Genomic DNA, 20,229 nt, shown 5'->3' on the forward strand with positions numbered 1-20,229 from the left:
AATGAGATACATGAGGTTGAAAAATAAATATTATATAATAGAAATAGTTGAACAAGCTAAAAATAAATTATAAATATTTATGTTTAACCGAAAAATCGGATAACGTTAAATTTAGATATGGTTCTAAGGGTATGCAAATTTCTTTGATACAAAATGACAATATAGATATTTTTTGCTATGAAATAGAAAATGATAGACGGGAAGACTGAAAAATATTAGAAGAACAAGCACAATGAAATCTTAATGTATCTTGGAGGGCCTCCATCTATTGCAGTCTATCTCCCTTTTTATAGTAGAGGGTCACTACTTTATCTATAACAACATAATAAAATAATACATATAGTGTAGAACCCATGATGGTTTGTCTCTCCCTTGATTCTCGCCAAGATTCTCTCCCTTGGTGCGGTTGTAATGGCTCTTGTCTGCAAGCTTGGCACTGACTCGAGCTTGGTGCTAGATCGAATCCCCAGTCTTAGTTCGAGCTCGGTTCTGCCTTGGAGCATCGATATTTGGGGCCTGTGTCGATCAGCGTTACCCGTAGTCCGATTCGGACACGGGCTCGATAATGATATCGAGTTTTGCCGTTGATTGGTCTTATAGCTTGAAGCTCGACATCTCTACTTCGGAATTCGTCCGAGCTCGCCATGCGGATACCCTTCGATTGAAACGTCATTGTCTTAACCGGTCTTTATGACTGAGAATCGGTTTTGACCGTACACAGATAGTTCCCTCGTTTCTCGGAAAGGATGTGGCGAGGAACGATATGATTTCCCGGCGGCTCGATCAAATTTATGCCGACGTTTCTATCGAACCCGATCTCGACGTATGTGATAGCTGTCCCATCGGCTCGGTTTTACCGAGGCATTTAATGTGTGTCAGACGGTGGTCGGCCACCGCTGATACCGAACCGTCAGGCCTTAGTCTATAAATAGTCTTTCCACACAACTTTTACCATTTTTGCGCCTTCTCTTCTTCCAAACTTTCCTATTTATCCACTCTACTTCGCTGCTACGGTCCGAGGCCGTCCATACCAGAATTTTGGTGCTGTCTATTTCTTCCTTTGCACTCTTTCCTTTCATATCAATGGCGAAAACTTCCAAAACCGTACCTCAGAAGAAAACAACCTCTTCCTCACGGCCGTCTGATGATAAGGCGCCGGCAGAGCCGTCAGTTCATGACTACGTTCCTGGCCCGTGCATTTTGAAAACTGATTTTAAGGTGGAGAACCCTTCCTCCGTTCCGGGTTGATGCGAACACGTATTGATGTATACATGCTCTATAACGGAGGATCACCTCGAGGCCGTCCGAAAAGACTGCAACTGGGGTTCTGAGGTCGTGTTGCAAATTTTGTCTTCCGATGAGGATGTTACCACTTACGTGGAGGGGTTTTTAAGTGTTTACACTTATCCCTTCACACTGGGACCTGTCGACCCGGTGATTATTGATTTTTGCAAAAGGTATCAAGTCACCCTTGGCCAAATCCATCCCTCTTTATGGCGTATAGTGATCTTATTGCGCTTCTTCTCTATCAAAGCCGGGGGGTTGGATTTTTCTCTGAACCACCTCATACGACTGTATCGGCCTCAGATCTTTCGAGGACTAATCAGACTTCATCATCGGGCATCGAAGGCATTGATGTCGAGTATCGATGAAGACAAGGATCAAGGTTGGATGGGTCGTTATATCCGAGTGAGGACCCGTGATCTCATTCCGGAGGAGAAGATGTCGTTCCCTGAAGAATGGAATTTTGATCGTAAGTGATTTTTGTTCACTTTTCAGGTGCTTTTTCTATTTTTTCTGATGTCCTTCCCTGATGTTCAGCTTCCCCTTGGATGCCACAAGCGGTGCTCGACCTCGAGGACTGGGTTCGGAAGTTGGCCTCGACCTCCTCTTACGCCGAGCGCACTTGGCGTGATTTGGCAAAAGGCAGATGGGAGGCCAAGAACCATGGTGAGGTTTGCTTCTTGTTTCCTTTGAAGTATTCTTTGCATTCTATTCGTTACCAATTTCCTCTTGTGCAGGCATAACCAGGGATGCCGCTTTGAGGCCTTCGAGCGGCGAAGAAGGAAACAAGTCACTAGTCCCTAAACATGGGGAAGATAAGAAGCAAAAAGCTTCCTCTCGGTCAGAGGACCCCAAGCCCAAAACTCGCAGGGTGAAGAAAAAAACAATTGCCCTTTCGATTGACTCGGTTCAACGACTGAGAGAAGAAGAAGAAGAAAATAGCTCCTCGGCTTTGGTAGTCCGGTCTATGGAGGCCATCGAGGTTGCCAGAGCTCCCGAGCCGATGGTGGTTGTGCCTGTCGGGGTTGTTTCCGAAGACCATAATCTCGACCAGATTACTCCGTGCGATTTGCTTGGGGCTATGACAATGGGTGATTCACCTTCTCTTCCATCTTTTTCTGAGGAGGCGCTGAAAGAAGCTCGAGAATTGAAGACTCCCGATATCGGCGCAGGCTCTGGTGCAGGGGATCCTTTTAGGGATTGTTTTACTGGAGTCGACAATGGTTTCGATATTGGTGACGCTTCTCTTTTATTAGAGGAGGCTCAGCATTTCATTATTCGGGTAATGATTCTTCCATACTTCGTTTATTTGTTTTTTTTCCATACTTGACTCATGTTTCTTACTGTGCAGACCATTAGTAGGTTTCGAGTCGATCTTAGCCAGTGTGAGGCCGAGCTCCGGAAGGTCTCAGGTGAGAGAGATGCCCTGCGGCTTCTTTGCAGCCAAAAGGACAAGGCTATAAAGGACCTCCAAGCGGATTTAGCTAAGGTCCGTGAAGAAGGGGTCGAGCTCGATAAGCAGGTGAGCCTCGTTCTGTTAAAGTATGGGTCTGACTCAATCGTGGAAGTTAACCTTTCGTTGTCTCAGTTACAGCAAAAGATTGAAAAGATCGGGTTACTTCGAGAAGAAGTCGATCAAATCCGAGCTGAATGCAATCGGTGGAAGGAGACCCTCGACCGCCTGGCAGCGGAAAAAGAGACCATCTTAACAAAATTATTATCGACAGACATTCAACTTCGAAGTGTCAAGCAAAAGGGGTCGGTTCAAGCAAAGAAGATTGAAGGGCTTGAAACACGACTTGCTGAGGCTAAGGCGGAGGTTGAGTCGTCGAAAGTCTTGGCGGATAAGTCCATTGTTGTATATCAGGCTGATGCTGAGGCTGCTCAGATGGATGCCCGGGCAGCGGCGAAGGTCGCCGATACTCGAGCTCATTGGGTTGCCGAACTTGCTAAGTGTAGGTCTCGGAGGAAGACCCTCGAGGAGATACACACTCGAGGTTTCGACCTTAACAAAGAGGTAAAAAAGGCAAAACAGCTCGAAGCGGAAGCTGAAGCCTTGGCTTCTGATGATAATGATGATGATGATAGCAAAAGCGGATCCAAGGGCGGGGAAGAGCTCGACCAGGAAGCTTAGTTTCGAATTCTTCATGTTTGTACATTAATCTCGTAGGTAATTTTCGTATATATATGTATAATTAGGTCGACTTGTTTTTGTTCTGTGAAGACTTTTAATCGAATGTTGACCTTGTAGTCTCTCTGATCGATCAGATTTGTAGCCCCTGGTTTGCTTGTTGAGTCGATGATTCAAACTTTGAAGGAACATAATCCGTATATGTAAAAAGTAGCTTATTAGTCATCGAGTGAATGTTCGAAACTTGAAATATTGTAGCCCGTAGGCGTAATGGTCGAGTGCGTGCTTGCTCGAACTTGAGATAAAGGTAGCCCGTAGGATTAATATTCGAGTGATTATTTCAAACTCGGAATGTAAGTAGCCCGTAGGCTTAATGGTCGAGTGAGTGCTTGCTCGAACTCGGAATATCAGTAGCCCGTAGGCTTTAATAGTCGAGTGAATGTTTCGAACTCGAAATGTAAGTAGCCCGTTGGCATTGTAGAGTGAGTGCTCTGTTCGAACTCGGAATAACAGTAGCCTATAGGCTTAATAGTCGAGTGAATGTTTCGAACTCGAAATTTAAGTAGCCCGTAGGCTTAAATGGTAGAGTGAGTGCTTTGCTTGAACTCGGAATAACAGTAGCTCGTAGGCTTAATAGTCGAGTGAATGTTTCGATCTTGAAATTTAAGTAGCCCGTAGGCTTAAATGGTAGAGTGAGTGCTTTGCTCGAACTCGGAATAACAGTAGCCTGTAGGCTTAATAGTCGAGTGAATGTTTTGAACTCGAAATGTAAGTAGCCCGTAGGCATTGTAGAGTGAGTGCTCTGTTCGAACTCGGAATAACAATAGCCCGTAGTCTTAATAGTCGAGTGAATGTTTCGAACTCGAAATTTAAGTAGCCCGTAGGCTTAAATGGTAGAGCGAGTGCTTTGCTCGAACTCGGAATAACAGTATCTCGTAGGCTTAATAGTCGAGTGAATGTTTCGAACTCGAAATTTAAGTAGCCCATAGGCTTAAATGGTAGAGTGAGTGCTTTGCTCGAACTCGGAATAACAGTAGCCCATAAGCTTAATAGTCGAGTGAATGTTTCAAACTCGAAATGTAAGTAGCCCGTAGGCATTGTAGAGTGAGTGCTCTGTTCGAACTCGGAATAACAGTAGCCCGTAGGCTTAATAGTCGAGTGAATCTTAATTCTGGTTCCACAATAAATCTCAAGTCATTGCACATGTGTTTATGTTTGGGACAATCTATATGAGCATGGTTCATTTTGACCATTTGGCTCTTATAATTTTTCCTATTGGAACCTTGTTGTGAGATGACTTTCTTGCATCTGAACTTGATGTATTTGAGGGCCCTGATGCTCCCCCGGTATTCGAGGTCCGTCGGAAAGAGGCCTCGGATATTGTTGAAAGTGCAGCACGATCGATGGTTGCCTCATTAAAAACCTTGCCGAAAAACCTATTTGGGAGAAAACCGGTCTAAGAGAAAAAGAGTGCAACGCGTGCTCTTGATCGAAAGATCTTCTTCAGCTCTTGTTCGGACTTCTGTATGGGTTAGTTATATGAATATGGAAAGGTTGTACCTTAGCAGTAGTACCGTTTTAGATGTGATACATTCCAACTGCTTGATAGTTGTTTGCCGTTTATGATGCCGAGCCTGTATGATCCTTTTCTAACGTTCTCGAGCACCTGGTATGGTCCTTCCCAATTTGGTCCTATTTTTCTTCGTTTAGATTCCGAGTATTGATGGTGACGTTTCTTAACACTAAGTCCCCGGGCTTCAAATGGCGGAGTTTAGTTCTTCGATTATAGTACCTTTCGATTCGTTGCTTTTGGGTGGCCAATCGGATGAGGGCAGTTTCTCGTCCTTCGTCCGATAATTCAAGGCTGGTGTTCATAGCCTCGTTATTTGATTCTTCCATTATGAATCGAAATATAGGACTAGGTTCACCAACTTTGACTGGTATCAATGCTTTGGAACCATATACTAAGGAGAATGGGGTCGCCCCCATACTAGATTTTGACGTTGTTCGGTATGCCCAAAGGACTTCGGGCAGAATTTCTCTCTATTTTCCCTTCGCGTCGTCCAATCTCTTCTTCAGGTTTTGAAGAATAGTCTTGTTCGTTGATTTGTCTTGACCGTTCCCACTGGGGTGGTATGGTGTTGATAATATCCTTCTTATTTTGTGATCTTCGACGAATTTTGTGATTTTGCTGCCAACGAATTGCTTCCCATTGTCGCATACTATTTCGGCGGGTATCCCGAATCGGCATATGATTTGATCCCAAATAAAGTCTATGACTTCTTTCTCTCTTATTTTCTCGAATGCCTGCGCTTCAACCCACTTAAAAAAATAGTCAGTCATAAATAAAATAAATTTGGCTTTACCTGGGGTCGACGACAGAGGGCCGACGATGTCCATCCCCCATTTCATGAATGGCCACGGGGATAGGACCGAGTGAAGTTGTTCCCCGACTTGATGGATCATTGGCGCAAACCTCTGACATTTATCACATTTACGAACAAATTCTTTGGCATCTTTGCCCATATCGATCCAATAATACCCCGCTCTGATCACTTTTCGGACTAATGTGTCGGCACCGGAGTGATAGCCACAAGTGCCCTCGTGTGCTTCCCGAAGGTTATAATTGGTATCTCCCAGACTCACGCATACCACCATCGGTCCATCGAATGTTCTTCGATATAGTTTTCCGTCCGCAGCCAACGTAAATCGAGCAGCTTTAGTCCGTAGAGCCCTAGATCTTTAGGGTCTGAAGGGAGCTTTCCGTTTTTTAAGTATTCAATATACTTGTTTCTCCAATCCTAGGTTAAGCTAGTAAAATTTATTTCGGTGTGCCCATCTTCGATTATCGATCTTGAAAGTTCGACGACAGTCCCCGAGCTCAAATCACCTACCTCGACCGACGATCCCAAATTTGCGAGAGCATCGGCCTCATTATTCCGTTCTCGTGGAACATGCCGTAGGGTCCATTGTTTGAAATGGTGTAAGGTGATAAGCAGTTTGTCTAGATACCTTTGCATCCTACCTTCTCGGACTTCGAAGGTTTTGTTTACTTGACTCACCACCAGCAAAGAGTCACAGTGCGCCTCAATGACTTCTGCTCCCAAGTTTCTAGCTAGATTGAGACCTGCAATCATGGCTTCATACTCGGCCTCGTTGTTAGTTAACCTGATAGTTTTAATAGCTTGCCTAATAATGTTACCCGTGGGGGGGGGGTTTCAAAACTATGCCTAACCCGAACCCCTTTATATTCGAAGCACCGTCCGTAAAAAGGATCCATACCCCGGACGATATACCTGATTTCAAAAGGAGTTCCTTTTCGACTTCGGGTATGAGGGTTGGCGTGAAGTCGGCCACGAAGTCTGCCAAAATTTGAGACTTGATGGCCATGCGGGGTTGATATTCGATATCGTACCCACTGAGTTCGATGGCCCATTTGGCCAATCAGCCTGATAGTTCGGGACTATGTAAAATATTTCGGAGTGGGCAGGTGGTTAATACGCTTATGGGGTGACATTAAAAGTACGGCCTTAACTTTCTAGATGCGCTTACCAGGGCAAGTACCAATTTTTCTAAGTGCGGATACCTAGTTTTCGCTTCTCCTAAGGTCCGACTTACGTAATAAACGGGAAATTGCATACCTTGCTCTTCTCGAACTAGGACGATGCTTACGGCGACTTCCGATACCGCCAAGTACAGGTAGAGCTGCTCATCTGCTTTCGGAGTATGAAACAATGGCAGGCTCGAGAGGTATCATTTCAATTCCTGTAACGCTTGTTGGCATTCCGTTGTCCAGGTGAAGTCGTTCTTCTTTTTGAGTAGGGAGAAAAATTTGTGACTTCGATCCGATGATCTTGAAATGAACCGGCCTAAGGCTGCAATTCTTCCCGTTAACCTTTGTACAGCTTTCACGCTGTCCACGATGGTGATGTCTTCGATGGCCTTGATTTTGTCGGGGTTGATCTCAATTTCCCGATTTGAGACCATGAAGCCGAGGAACTTGCCCGAACCGACCTCGAAAGCACATTTTTCGGGGTTGAGATTCATGTTGAATTTCCTCAGAATCTTGAACGTTTCCTGCAAATGGGCCAAATGGTCCTCTACGCGCAGGGACTTAACTAGCATGTCATCAATATAGACTTCCATCGTTTTACCTATTTATTCTTCGAACATATTGTTTACTAGGCGTTGATAAGTAGCTCCTGCATTTTTTAGCCCGAAGGGCATTACGTTATAACAATATGTTCCATATCAGGTCATAAATGAAGTCTTTTCCCGGTCGTCCGGGTTCATCTGAATTTGATTATACCCGGAATAGGCGTCGAGAAAGGTGAGAATCTCGTGGCCGGCCGTGGCATCGATCATACGATCGATGTTGGGCAGTGGAAAGGAATCTTTGGGGCATGCTTTGTTCAAATCCTTATAGTCCACACACATTCTAAGTTTGTCTCCTTTTTTAGGTACAACAACCACATTGGCTAACCATTCGAGGTATTTTACTTCCCGAATGAACCCTATCTTGAGAAGTTTGGTTACCTCGTCCTTTATGAATGCGTGCTTTTCCTCGGACTGGGGCCTTCTTTTCTGCTTCACCGGTCTGAACATAGGGTTCAAGCTTAACTGGTGCGCCGTTATGTCTGGAGGGATCCCTGTTATATCTAGATGGGACCAGGCAAAACAGTCGATGTTATTGATAAGAAATTGAATGAGTTTCTTCCTGAGTTCGGGGCTCAAACCCGTTCCCAGGTATACCTTTTGTTCGGGCCAGTATTCAATCAGTACGATTTGCTCCAGTTCCTCAATTGTTGATTTGGTGGCATTGAAATCATCAGGGGTTACGAAGGATCGAGGGATCCATCGATCATCATCGTCTTCTTCAACGTTCTGCTTACCTGGCCGGGTCGAAGACGATGTCTATGATTGCTATTTGGCGCTCTGCTTTGAACCTGATCCTTTTATTGGTGAAGGCGAGGATATTGATTTTGCTTCTTCGACGGAGAACATTTCCTTTGCGGCCGGTTGTTCCCCGTACACTATTTTGACACCTCCCGATGTTGGGAATTTGAGGACCTGGTGTAGGGTCGAGGGTACGACTCTCATGCTGTGGATCCACGCCCTTTCGAAGAGGGCATTATATCTCATATCACCTTCGATCACGTGAAACTTTATTTGCTGGATGGTTTCGGCCACGTTTATCGGTAGGGTAATCTCGCCTTTAGTGGTTTCACATGCCATATTGAATCCGTTTAGAACCAGAGCTACGGGTACGACCTAATCTTGCAGGCCGAGCTGTTCTACGACTCTCGACCTAATGATATTGGCTGAGCTACCTGGATTAATTAACACACGCTTAATATTAGGTTTATTCATGAGTACGGATATTACCAGTGCATCGTTATGGGGTTGGATGATTCCCTCTGTATCTTCATCACTGAAGGATAAAGTCCCTGTGGGTGTATAATCTTGAGTTCTAGATAGCTTCACAATCGACATTTTAGTGTGTTTAAGCATCAGTCCCTGGGGGGCATCGACGTCGCCGACGATCATGTGAATGACGTGTTGTGGTTCTTCTGGCTCGTTTTGCTTGCCGAATTCCTTGTCTCTAAAATAGTTCTTCGCCCTATTGCTCAGAAATTCCCGAAGGTGCCCTTTGTTAAATAAGCGGGCCACTTCCTCTCTTAGTTGCCTGCAATCTTCCGTTTTGTGACCATGGGTGCCATGATATTCGCACATTTGATTGGGATTCCTTTGGGCAGGATCGGTTTGCATGGGTCGAGGCCATCTGGTGTCTTTGATGCGTCCGATGGCCGATACGATGGCGGATGTGCCAATGTTGAAGTTATACTCTGATAGTCGAGGGATTTCTATAGGATCTGTATATTTATCAAAGCCGCTCTTGCTCATAAGTCCCCGAGAATTTTGCCCCTGATCAATCCTTCGGTTGTTCCAAACTGTATCACGTGCTGAACCGTTGTTCATCCGATTTGTGTTGTACGGTTGGTATCGATCTCTATTCGACCTTTGTTCTTTGTTGGTTTCCCTTTGATTTTTAGTGGTTGTGTGGTTCTGACATACGGGCCCATACGGAGCTCCCAATTCATCATCTTCGACCCTGATTTTTGATTGGTACCAGTTGTGTACATCTGCCCAAGTTATTGCTGTGTACTCGATCAAATTTTGTTTCAGCCGACGTGATGCTGTCGAACTTAGCCCGTTCAGTCCTTGGGTGAAAGATTGTACGGACCAATCATCTGTGACCGGTGGCAAGTCCATAAGCTCTATTTGAAATCGGGATACGAATTCCCTCAGCATTTTGTTACCCCTTTGCTTTACTTTGAAGAGGTCTGATTTCCTTGTTGCAACCTTTATGGCACCAGCATGTGCTTTTACGAACGAGTCTGCTAACATGGCGAAAGAATCAATGGAATTTGGTGGTAAGTTGTGATACCAGATCATCGCTCCCTTTGCGAGGGTCTCTCCGAACTTTTTCAACAACACGGATTCGATCTCATCAGCCTCCAAATCATTGCCTTTGATGGCGCATGTGTAGGAGGTGACGTGTTCGATAGGATCGGTCGTACCGTTATATTTGGGAATTTCGGGCATACGGAATTTTTTGGGGATTGGTTTTGGGGCCGCGCTCGAGGGAAAAGGCTTTTGTATGAATTTTTTCGAATCGAGCCCTTTTATCATTGGCGGAGCCCCCGGAATTTGATCGACCCTAGCGTTATACGTTTCCATTTTTTTGTCATTGGCATCGACTCGCTTTGTGAGTTCCTCGAGCAATTTAGCAATTTCAGGAGCGGTCCCCGATTCCTGCTCATTTGATTTCACTACGGCGGGTTCCGTTCTGGGGGTGACTTCTCGAAGAAGCGGATTGGAGTTCGGCCCGCTTTGCGTATGATTTCGGCTCTGCAACTGAGCTATTGCTACTTGTTGGGCTTGTAACATTTCGAAAATCATACGCAAGCTGACCCCGATTTCTCCCGTGCTGTAGGTGTCTCGGGCTATGGATCGAGCACTGCCCTGAACGCTTCTCTCCGGTTCAGAACGTTGATTCGCTTCTAGAGCTATTTGCGAATTGATATCCAGTGGTACTTCGGCTCAAATTTCGGGTTCTTCGATTTGAGCCTCGTTGCCGTTGTCAGGTAGCCTTCCGGCCCCGGGCACCAAGTTGTTGGTTTCATCTTGAAGGCCAGCTTTGAGGTCGATAGGTAGAGCCATGGCTGATTCGAAGTTGTAAGCTGGAGTGTACTGTAGATTTATATCAAACAATCACCATTACCCTTAGCCCCACGGTGGGCGCCAAACTGTTTATCTGAAAAATCGGATAACGTTAAATTTAGATATGGTTCTAAGGGTATACAAATTTCTTTGATACAAAATGACAATACAGGTATTTTTTGCTATGAAATGGAAAATGATAGACGGGAAGACTGAAAATTATTAGAAGAACAAGCACAATGAAATCTTAATATATATTGAAGGGCCTCCCTCTATTGCAATCTATCTCCCTTTTTATAGTAGAGGGTCACTACTTTATCTATAACAACATAATAAAATAATACATATAGTGGAGAACCCATGATGGTTTGTCTCTCCCTTGATTCTCGCCAAGATTCTCTCCCTTGGTGCGGTTGTAACGGCTCTTGTCTGCGAGCTTGGCACTAACTCGAGCTTGGTGCTAGATCGAATCCCCAGCCTTAGTTTGAGCTTGGTTGTGCCTTGGAGCATCGATATTCGGGGCATGTGTCGATCGGTGTTACCCCGTAGTCCGATTCAGACACGGGCTCGATAATGATATCGAGTTTTTCCGTTGATTGGTCTTATAGCTCGAAGCTCAACGTCTCTACTTCGGAATTCGTCCGAGCTCGCCATGCAGATACCCTTCGATTGAAATGTCATTGTCTCGACCGGTCTTTATGACTGAGAATCGATTTTGACCGTACACAATTTATATTTTTGAAAGTTGCTAATACTTAGTAAAAATATTTATAATAATAAAGTTGTAGCACTTGTAATAATACATAAAAATGCAACAAATATTATTATGACTTTTAAATAGAATAGTAGCTCATTAGAATAATATGGAGTAAGGATGAACAAAATTGGGTGTCAACACACACCCCTCTTCATTTCAAGCAAACTCCTTTCTGCCATATTCAATCTTTCTTCGTATTGTGACCACTATTCCAAATAAAATCCGTAGGCCAAATCACCTTCCATCACGATCCTTAAACCGTCCTACATTTTCCCAAGGCACGTGGCTACCCTACCACAGAATCCATACGCTAATATGCCACTCTTACTTCGGTTAAATCATCTCCTTTAAGCAACTTCTCAATCTCTGCTTTCCATACTTGACCTGCTAGTACCCAACCACTGCGAAACACTTCCGGCCATGTCTTCCCTCATACTTTGCTTCCCAAATGTTGCATCAAATAAAAATGCATCTCTGTAGCACTTGAACCAATAAAATGTTACCGACTCTAAACCTCTTGGAAGATCATCTTTCTCGATCCATCAATATTAGAATCACCAATTCGATTCAGAACCGCTACACACCTCTATCTCTGACAACCGTGTCTTAGGCACCATTTTGCAACACCCTGCCCCAAGACAAAAATCAAAGAAGACTATAACACCGGCGGGACCTTAATGCGTTCCAACAAGGAAGACAACGCCACACCACAAATGAGAATTCCACCACGCTCGAAAATATCAAGTCTCGTTACTCCATCAACCAAAGCCTGAATATTCATAGTCTGATTATCTATCCTTTGCTGGAATTAATTACTGAACCTCTAAATCATGCACTGAGAAACCCTCATTTCGAGCCATTCACTACCACGATCCATACCTAAGCACTCTACCATTACACCAACACGGTGCGATAACAACTCATGAACAATATAGCAATCCGTGCATAGCCCGAACACGCAGGGAAAAACATCCTGTACCACGTCCGTAGTATCAATACCACTACTCGACGTCCAATTGATAACAAGCGCTTTACGTCGCATAAGATTGAGTAAGAAGGAAATAAAGGCACAAGCCTCAATGGAATCAAACTGCACGATAAGGAAATCAAGAAAGGAAGTGCTCCTAACAGCTCTGTAGCCTCTCGAAGATAAGTACAGTAGTCTTTGTACCGATCCGCAAGACTCTAATAGACTTGTTCATGACTCGTGAGACCTAAGTGAACCTAACGTTCTTATATCAAGCTATCATGACCCAAAATCAACTATAGGTCGTGATGGCTCCCAACACCGACATCAGGCAAGCCAACAGTGATTTATCAATTTAATTACTCATTTTAATATTTTAAAATCATAATTTTCCTTAATTGAACAGTATAAATAGAATTTACAGAGTAAATAAAAATATTCACACGAACCACAATAATGAATAACCTGAAGGATCCCTCAAAACCCGGTGTCACAAGTGCATGAGCATTTTCTAAGGAATATAACAATAATACAGCATCTGTCCCGAATGTAATAAGACAAAATAAAATAAATAATACAATGGGGCTCGGTGGAATACGATGCGTAGCCCGGAATGCAGCTCACATAAAGTCCCCTCAACAAGTGTGCCTACGCGCCAAGGTGATCATCAATGAACCTCTCAGAGAAGTGTAGCATGAGTATGTAAATCAACGCGTACCCAGTAAGTATCTAGCCTAACCCCAGAGAAGTAGTGACGAGGGGTCGACATCGACACTTACTAGAGGTCCAAATGATACAATATGATATTTCATAGCAGATATAAAGTATACATCTATAGTGAAGTCATCGTGCAATCTCATAATTTTCTAATTTATTTCCTTTAAAGAATAAATTTTCTCAATCTTATGTTCTTCCTTAATATCTCAGAACATACCAAGTATCAATACCAAATAAATAAGAAATACCAAAAAATGCCGGGCAACAGTGGAAAGTTTAGCTCGTGAATCTTCGGACTACTAGCGATATAACACACGATTCTGTCGAGGCGTTCGGCCTGATCTAGAATAATGTTTACACTACCGAGGATCGAGCGGCACGAACTATAGATGCACCTATATACTGCCGAGACGTTCGGCCCGCTCCATAAGAAAAGGAAGGAAGTTACCGAATTATGAGACACGTGTTTACAACACCGTACATGGGTACAAATGGATATAATCTTTATCTTTTCTCAAATAACTTGCCCACAACTCAAGTGTTAAGGCTTGGCCTAGTATACATATAATTATTTCTAAATCAATTTTATTTATAACTTTGATTAATTAATGCCAACAACATGAGTTCAAATAATTCAAATATTACATGATAAGATCCTAGGTCTACCAGGACATAAACGTACTATAGCTACGTACGGACTCTCGTAATCTCATGCATACGTAGCACGCACAACTAGTTGCACATAATAATAAATATCACCTAGGGGTAATTTTTCCCTCATAAGGTTAGACAAGAGACTTACTTCGCATCGAAGTTTCAAAAACCGGCTCCAAGGCCTCTCTAACATCTCAACCAAAGCACGTCAATCCAAAACTATTCAAACAATGTGCAAACCAATTAAAAGGTACTCTAATACCCAAAATTAATCAATTTAAACAATTCTCAACTCCGCTCGAAAAGTCTATAAAAATCGACCCTCGGGCCCACGTGCCCGGATTTCGAAAATTATCACGGCCCGAAATTCCCACCTTCGGGACCGTGATGTCACCTAACATTTCACTTGCTAGGCAAACCAACGTTAGAATAATATAATTCATTTTAAAACAATTTTTAAATTTATTAATAATAAAGAAATAAATGCGAAAGTAAAGTCTGAAATGTAGTGAATAATCCATAAAAATAACGGAGTCTAAATACCATCCCAGAATTGGTGTCACAAGTGCACGAGCTTCTAGAATAATACAGATAAAGGTTTGAATAAAATAAAGTTATCTGAAAACAAACACACAGCTAAAGTAAAGTAGATGGGGACTTCAGAACTGCGGACGCCGTACAGTTATACCATAAATCTCCTCTGGTAGCTGAAATCCGAGCAAGTCTATAGTACGCCGCTGGGACCAACTCCTAAATCTGCATAAGAAGTGCAGAGTGTAGTATCAGTACAATCGATCCTATGTACTGGTAAATGCTGAGCCTAACCTCGACGAAGTAGTGACGAGGCTAAGGCAGATCACTTACATTAACCTGTACGCAATATTGTAACAACAACAAATAATAGAAATAAATCAGGTAACTCATTTATAACAGTTGAAGCCAACTCAGTAGTCATAACCAATTATTAAGTCCACAATATATTTATTTTCAATCCTCCAATATATTTATTTTAATCAAATATATATATATATATATATATTTTAAATAAGCCTGTTGCGGCGTGCAATCCGATCCTCTAATATAGACTTTTAAATAGGTTTATTGTGGCATGCGACTTTTAAATAAGTCTGTTGCAGCGTGCAATCCGATCCCCCATATATATATATATATATATATATATATATATATATATATATATATATATATATATATATATATATATATATATATATACATGCTTTCATTTACGTTGCGGCGTGCAACCCGTTCCCCCATTATAACTTTAAACAACTCATAAATATAATAAAAATTACTCCAATAAATACCACGTCCAATGAGAAACTATTAAGCATCAAGACACACAATAATTATAATTTATTTATGAACAAATAATGGAAATTAGCAATTAATTGTGAAAATCGTGGAGAAAATAGCCAGTTAATATTTAGTATGCTAAATGTCAAATAACAATTAAGATACATAAATCAAATAGCATGTAACAATTATTGCAGGAATTCAAGAATTAATATTTGACAAAGAATAGGAGAGAAATAATTATTATAACAATTAATTTATGATTTAAAACGATTTATGATTTTTCAAGTTATTATGCAACCAATTAATTTGATGACGTATAGACACTCGTCACCTCACCTATACATCGTTCACATGCATTTCACATAACAAATAGTTTAAGGGTTCTATTCCCTCAAGTCAAGGTTAACTGCGACACTTATCTCACTTTACAATTTCAATCATTTACTCGACCATAACTTTTCCTTTTAAATTTGACTCCAAAAGTTTCAAATCTATTCGCAAACAATTCGATATACTCAATACGAATCATAGGAATTAATTCCATATAAATTTACTAATTTTTCGGATAAAAATCAGAAACTCACTTGAAAAATTGACAGTGAGGCCCACGTCTCAAATCTCAGAAAAACTTACGAAATTCGAATACCCATTCCGAGACGAGTCCAGCCATATAAAAATTATCGAATTCCGATATCAAATGGACCCTCAAATCTTAAATTTTTGTTTTTAGAAATATGATTTTTCTCACATAAATTCACGGATTCATGATGTAAATGAGTATGGAATCATGAAATATAATCAATATAGGACAAGGAACACTTACCCCAATTTTTTCCCGTGAAAATCGCCCAAGAATTCGCCTTACTCGAGCTCAAAACGACCAAAATGAGAAAAAATCTCGAAAACCTTCGTTTTTAACACTGCCCCAGGCATTTTCGCACCTGCGGTGCCTGGGCTCGCACTTGCGAGCTCGCATTTGCGAGAAAAATCTCGCATCTGCGAAATGGTTTGCCCCAGCGTGTGTCCGCATCTACGGAACTTAGGACCGCATCCGCGGTCGCACTTTTGCGCAAAAATTGCCGCACCAGCGAAGATCCCATGCCAGCCCAGTCCCGCATTTGCGAAATTCCGCCGCACCTGCGGCATCACACCTGCGGCCAAGACCCTCGCAGGTGCGATTACATCAAAGGCACCAAATTTTCAAAATTTGCTTAAGTTCACAATTTGATCCGATTTCGATCCGAATCACACTCGGGGTACTCATCACCCCGTCCAAATATATCAACAAGTCCCGTAACATAATATGGACTTACTCGGGGTCTTATATCATGTCAAACAACGCTGAAATTATAATTCATACCCTGATTCGAACTTTTGCGTTTTAAACTTTTTAATTTGCAAATCTCGTGCCAAAACATATTAAATGAATCCAGAATGAATTTGACTTTGGCACACAAATCCTAAATGACATAACTGAGCTATTTAAATTTTCAGAATCGGATTCCGGCTCCGATATCAAAAAGTCAATCCCGTGGTTAAACTTGAAAATCTTTAGATGGTCATAACTTGAATTAGGGACTTCCAAATTAAATTTCGGGCAGACGCCCAAGTCCCAAATCACGATAAGGACCTACCGGAATTGTCAAAACACTGATCCGGATCCGTTTGCTCAAAATATTGACCAAAGTCAACTCAGTTGATTTTTAAGGCTCTATTTCATATTTTAATCTATTTTTCACATAAAAACCTTCCGGAAAATTTTACGGACTGTGCACGCAAGTCGAGGAGTGATAAATAGTGCTTTTCGGAGTCTTAGAACAATCCTATTTTTATAAAAATCTTACTACCCAACGTCCTTTCGCATTTGCGGAACATGAGCTGCTTCTGCGGCTCCCTTCAGGTCCCTCAATCTCCGCATCTGCGGCCCCTCTAGCGGTTATGCGCCATCGCTTCTGCGGCTCCTCATGCGTAGGTGCGGTCCCGCTTCTGCAAAACTCGACTGCATCTGTGGTCCTAGCCATTCTGCTTCTGCGATCGATCAACCGCAGGTGCGACTCCACTTCGGCCGTCCACCTACTCGCTTCTGCGACCCCAGCCCAAATCACGCCTGACCGCTTCTACGACCCTCATGGCCGATTCTGCGGCTCCGCACCTGCGGCCAAAACCTCGCAGGTGCGGTTACACCAGATATGCTGCCACCAGTATTTTCATAAGGCCAAATTCAATCTGTTAACATCCAGAATCCACCCGAGGCCCTCGGAACCTTAACCAAATATACCAGCACGTCCCAAGATAAAATGCGAACTTAGTCGAGCCTTCAAATCACATCAAACAATGTTAAAATCACGAATCGCAACCCAATTCAAGTTTAATGAACTTTACAACTTCAAATTTCAACATACGACGCTGAAGCCTGTCAAATCAAGTCTGATTGACCTCTAATTTTGCACACAAGTCATAATTAACATAACGAAACTACTCTAAAGCTCGGAACCCCAAATGGATATTGATGACATTAAAATCCACTTCAAGTATAAGAATTTTTTTAAACTTTTAAAATACCAGCCTTCCATAATAAGCGCCGAAATGCTCCCGGATAATCCGATACTCAAACCGAACATACGCCCAAGTCTAAAATTATCATATGAACCTATTGGAACCTTCCAATCCCGATTCCGAGGTCTTTTACTCAAAAAGTTAAACCTTAGCCAATTTTCCCAATTTAAAGCTTTCGAAATTAAAATTCTCTTTCCAAAGCAACTCTGAACTTCTCGAAGTTCAATTCCGACCACACGTACAAGTCATAGTAACTGAAGTGAAGCTATTCAAGGCCTCAAACCGTTGAACGACGCGCTAGAGCTCAAAATGACCGGTCGAGTCGATACATCTAATATACCTGACCAGAGAATTATTGAAAGAGGTTCTAGTGAATCTTAAACCAGGATCGCATATGATATACCTGACCAGAAAACTATTGAAAGAGGTTCTAGTGAAATTTAAACCAACTCTTCTCACATGAAATTATTAGAGCTCAAACAGAAAGAGTGATAAAAACATTTCACGAACTTAAATCCAAGTCACCAAAAATTATTTCAACATTCATTACCAGTTCAAGTAGAAAACGATATGGTGCAATGCATCTTCCAGATAGATAGCAACATGCCAAAAACAATCAGGAAAAAAAAGTACATACAAAATTATTATAGATATAATTCGGCTGCTTGAGAAGAAAGTTTGTTCTATGAAAAAAATACAAGAATGTAGGAACAACATCCACATAATATTATCGACAAAAGAATCAACATAAAGAAGCTACCTAAAATAGAAATATTAATTCGTGACACAATATTAACCAAAAGCTTTCTGGTATTAACGTTCTTCATCTTGTTATTATCCTTGAAGAAGAACTTTTTCTTGGGGCCTGAACTTGTGTTGTTCTGGTTTAGAAATTGACAATATACAATAAAATGATATCCAAGAATATTATTGGGTAAGTGAAGGGGAATATGTAAAATTGGAACCGAAAAGGATCTTAAAACCTTTCAATTTCAAGAAAACCATTTAAAGGCAAGGCATACGTTACATTTGAGGGAGTACGTAAATGAAAGTTTAATGGGTTATTAAGTATGCAGAATTTAATGGACAAGTAAATATGCAAAATGGAAGAAAAACGGCAGTGAAACTTCTTTCAAGTAAATACATAGAATTAAAGGGCAGGTAAATATGCAAAATGGACGAAAAACAGCAACGTAACTTCTTCCAGTATGCCATAATTGGAAAAAAGAAGAAAGGAAAAATGCCAAAAAAAAGAGATTAAAGAAAAATACATTTGCTGGGCTTAGAGGTATGCCACCTCTATCTCTACCATTCCCAGCTTTATATTTATACTAGTAAATTAATTAGCGATTAGCACGGTTATTAAAAAAATTAGACTACAATATATGATCTCATTATAAATTTAGCAAGATACAATAATTAATGTTTGATAGTTGATTTTGAACTTCACAAATTACGGAAACCAAACATTTAGACTTGAAAATATGTCAATAGAAACCCATCCACCACTACGCTTTCTTTGACTATAAAAAAGAAACAACTAATATTAATTTCATTGAACCCTTGTATAGAAAAATGGCATTTATCATGTCAAGGACGATTGCCATTGCATAGATTGCCCCGATTAATTTCTTAACATTGAGAAATCTTATATGCCCATATAGGTGTTAGTGAGTAGTAATACATCCCTTCCCAAACCTATTGCTGCTTTCAAAATTCATTGTATTGTTCCTTCTCCCTTCTCACAGAAATATTATTAATTTACGCACTCTTTAATTTTTTGTAATTGATTTTGAACTTTTTATTATAATTAAGTACAAGATGATTTGGAACTATTTAATTCAATTGATAGATAGGAAATACAATATTATTCGATTAATTGATTCACAAAATGCATAGTTGTTTCCCTTGAAACAAATTTCTACTTTTCGTAGCAATGCTAGAAGTGCCTTTCTAATTTCATTGGTCAAATCGAAGACTTGATTCCTAATTAACCGGAGAAAAGAACCACATTAAGAAAATAAAAGTAGATGAAAATATAAATAAACCTGGAAGATCAAATTAATTGGAAAGTTTTGCCAAGATAATATAAACTTATGAATATACAAGATATAGAACTGTTGCATAATGTTTAAGACTTCCAAATCCATCCGGACATCATCTTAACTAGCTCCTTATTCATGACAAATAACTTGGATAATTTTGATTTTAGACCATAAATTTTATGCCTTCTAATCTAACCCGTGTTTTTGCTCCTCAAGACCAAAGTAAGCTGCTAATATTTTGCTATCTAAGAACAAAAATAATTTAAAAAGTAATAGTCAAAAGTAAACTATAGGCGGAACCGTAGAAGTCATTTGTAAAAAAGGCATAAAATTATATTAAGTATGCTATTATGATTGTGCATACCTTCATAATTTTTAGCTCTTGCCAAATTTCTCTGTCAAAACACCTAGGGGATCAATAATTCAAATAGGCACAATTGCCAAATTTCTCAGTCATATATGGAGAAGAAACTGCAAAACTTAGAAAAATAAGAACAAAAAGAAAGTAAGTCAGTCAAAAAAATCCACATGCAAGAGTAAATCTTCATGTATTTATCAGTTGATTCAACAGGGTTTT

Source organism: Nicotiana tomentosiformis, chromosome 6 (assembly GCF_000390325.3).
Source record: "Nicotiana tomentosiformis chromosome 6, ASM39032v3, whole genome shotgun sequence".
Lineage (NCBI taxonomy): Eukaryota > Viridiplantae > Streptophyta > Magnoliopsida > Solanales > Solanaceae > Nicotiana > Nicotiana tomentosiformis.